Source organism: Microcebus murinus, chromosome 15 (genome assembly GCF_040939455.1).
Source record: "Microcebus murinus isolate Inina chromosome 15, M.murinus_Inina_mat1.0, whole genome shotgun sequence".
In the NCBI taxonomy this organism is placed as follows: domain Eukaryota; kingdom Metazoa; phylum Chordata; class Mammalia; order Primates; family Cheirogaleidae; genus Microcebus; species Microcebus murinus.
Genome location: NC_134118.1, coordinates 70225415 through 70228800, shown reverse-complemented (window position 1 = coordinate 70228800; position 3386 = coordinate 70225415). Strand labels below are relative to the sequence as shown.

Sequence of the window (3386 nt, the reverse complement as noted above, 5' to 3'; positions counted from 1 at the left end):
CGAACCTAGACATTTTGTCTTCAGCAATTTTTTCTTTTCATTCACATTATTGATTATTGAGCACTGTACCTAGCAAAATCAATCATAAATGAAAATTATAGTCAATTTTCACATAAATGTTTCTTGTGGTCTTTCTTCTTCTTCACCATTCTTATTTTCATTGTCTGAATTCAGGCTAGCAGCATCTTTTTTCCACAAACTATTGAGTTTTTCTCGTAAGGGATCATGATTTTCATTTTTTGGCACCTTATGTACCTCTGACAATTCCAAAGTATCTTCCTTTAAGAAAAAGCACTCATTGTGTAAATGTCAATGTCTTCCCCTGACTTAGAGATTAAAGTCTAACCTGTATGTGGAATTCTGTATCTTTCCTAACCCAGTTTTCTTATTTTTCTAGTTTAATCTTTTGCAAATTTCTATTTTCCTTTATATCCTTCATAATTCAATTCCAGAGGAGACAAAAAGTCAAAATTAGTTAAATCAATTGTTCATTTTCCCCACTTTGAGCTTTCGACCACGCTGTTCTTGCTTCACTAGAACGTCTTTTCCCCTTTCCTATCAGGTGCAATTCTATTTATTTGTTCAGTCCCTGCTCAAATGTCAATCTTAATGAAAGCTTTCCTGAATACTCTGGAAGAAAAATGTCTCCCTCCCTCATCCGAAATCATCTCGTAATACTTTTATGTAACCCTACTTTAGAACTTAACACATTGAATTATATTTAACTGATCCTTTATACTTTATCTGGTAGATTATGTGCTAATTTATTTATCCATCTCTCAACCATTCAATGAAGACCTGTTATTTATCAGGCACTTTGTTAGAATATAGGGAACAGAGTTGTGAGAACTGTTCGTAGCGCTTAACAAGTTTATTGTTTATGTGGAGAATCAAATTTTAAGTAAATTTTAATTTGCCAAACAGGATGTTCAGTGCCGTGGTAGGCAATGGTCTCTGCAGAGAATACTTTGGAAGAAAAGAGGAATAAAATCTACTGGGGTAGGAACTATGTCCAGGGACTTTCTCTGGTTGGGGTGGTAGACCATTAATTTATTAACTGTTCAGAGCCTGGCATATCATTAAAGCTCGATAAATCTTATTAAATACACTTTTTTCCCCCCGAGTATATAAAGGCTTATTTTCTCTAGTGTGTTGGATAAAGGTCACTGATAGTGAAGATATTTTAGAGATGTGAAGAATTTAATAGGAATAACGGTACTAAGCATTTCCATTCAATCAGATTCCACAGGGGAAATGTCAGTTTTGCTCACCGTGAAGGCAGATAAATTAACCACACACAACTTGACTAATAGAAACAAATCATCTTACCACAGAGGTCTCCCACAGAGCTACTTGGGCCCTTGAGACAACGACGGAGTGCAGGAGAGACAGCACTCTGCACTCAACTCACATTCCAGGCGAAGGCTCAAGCCTAGAGCAGCCTGGCGCCTGAAGGAGGCTCCAGTCCCTCCTCCAAGCCCCTCATGGAGGAGGGTGATTTACTTGTTGTGTATTTGACTCATTTTCCTCGACAGTGCAGACTCAGTATGGAATGTGTTAGGTGGTGAGAACGCTGGTGGGTCACGGTTTTCCACCACTTTCAGCCTGAAGCTTCCCTCAGCGCTCAGCGGCTGCGTCTTCAGCACAGACTCCCCGTTGCCAGGTAACCACTTCTCCCTCAGCCGAGTCTCCAGGGGTCGCGAGCCTCTTCCCCCTCCCTCTCCCAGGCGCTCCAATCACCGGCCGGAGTGGCTGTCATGTGACGCTCCGGGGCGGGACCTGGAGAGACGGGCTCGCGGCCTCCTCCCCCTGGGCCCGCCGGGCAGCCCCGCCCCTGGGAGCCGCGGGCCGGCGGGGCGGGTCCGCGCGCGGGCGGGGCTCGTTCTGTGGCCGCGCCGGCTTCGGCACCTTCCGCTGTCCGCCGCTGCAACCTCCTCCTCCTCCAGGTAAGGAGCCGGTGGGGCCTCGGGTGTGAGACCCGAGCAAGCGCATCCTTGCAGAGGGTGACTCCTGAACTGCTGTGGCGTCGTGTCGGAGGGACCCTGGCAGCCCTCTGTCCCAGACTCGGGTGTGCGCGCCTCCCAGGGCTTTGCACGCGATGGTGCCTAATGGGATAATCCCTGAGTTTTAGAGTCACACACCTGTTTATTGCAAGGCGCAGCAAACAGCCAACATTTGTATATCTGAACTACCACTGTACTGGAAGATATGACCATTTCGAGAGGCACTGTTTTATTTTTATTTTTAAGGTCACTAAGTGTATGTGTGTCTACAGTCTAGATTGTTATTCTCGTCAGTGTGCCGGCCAGACACATCTGTATAAATTTTTAACCTGGTTGCACCAGGAAAGCTTTGAGCAAAAAGGAAAATTGTTCCAGAAAAAAAAAAATAGATGGTATTGGATGTAACAGAGGTGTGTGTTATGTGATAAGTAAATCATAAAAATATAATCTTTCCTCTCCCCCTCCCCCCAAAACCAGGCTATTTTGCATGCAAAGATTAAAAGGAACAAAAAAATTTTAAGCTGACTTTTTAAATATGTTAATCAAAAGCCATTGATTTGAATGAAATTTAGTGAAAAGTTTGATTATTATAAAAAAATAAGTCAGTAAGTCATATTGGCTTTAAATATGTACATATATATCTTTAACAAGGTTTTTAAGAGAGACTGAATCTTTCAGAAATACCCTTTAGAGAAAACTAACAAAGCCAACAAGTTCATTATAAAAAAAAAGGTACAAAATAGAGTCAAAACTCAATAACATGTGATTATAATTGCCACTTTTAGCACTCATAATATTTCTGGGTTGCAAAACAAAATAAATTAAACTGTAGGGAAATTTATAAACTTGAACTCCACAAGGGTTTAAGCATTCTGTGCGTTTGTAGATTTATGAATTGTCTTATCATTACCTTGCTTGACAGGAGCTATGCTGGGCTGGTGATGATTCCAAATTCTATAGAAAAAGCAGTCTCATATCCTTTTTATTCTGCCTCACTGGCCTAAGTGTTTGAGAAAATGAATATAGTTATATCTGACCTGCTTGAATGCAGAAGTCTGAGATAAGTGGTCTGACAACATTTCCTTGCCTATGATTCAATAAAATTTGGGAAAACATGCTTTAGTGGATTGTTTACAGATTAGTGTTACAAATGATAATTTTAGGTCATTGCATTAAGAGTTCCTGGGACGTTTTCTAAATTAGAATAAACCAATGGCCTATTGCAAAGGGTGTACATAGTAAAAACAAAAGCTCTTGAGTGAGCTCTACAAACTTACATTATGTAAAAATAACTGATTGAATTTTATTATTTATGTTGATCTTTCTCCTATTTATGTTAATAGAACTGCTTAAAGAACTGTGGACATCCCTAAAGACAACATT

At 40.8% G+C, this 3386-nt stretch overlaps 1 long non-coding RNA gene across 1 annotated transcript; it reads left to right on the top strand.

Moving 5' to 3' along the window:
- Positions 1 to 1818: 1818 nt before the first annotated feature.
- LOC142876412 (uncharacterized) lies at positions 1819 to 3118 on the top strand. The gene is made up of 2 exons (XR_012923313.1): positions 1819 to 1946; positions 2926 to 3118. It is a non-coding gene; the product is annotated as an uncharacterized LOC142876412 (long non-coding RNA).
- The last annotated feature ends 268 nt before the right edge of the window (positions 3119 to 3386 follow it).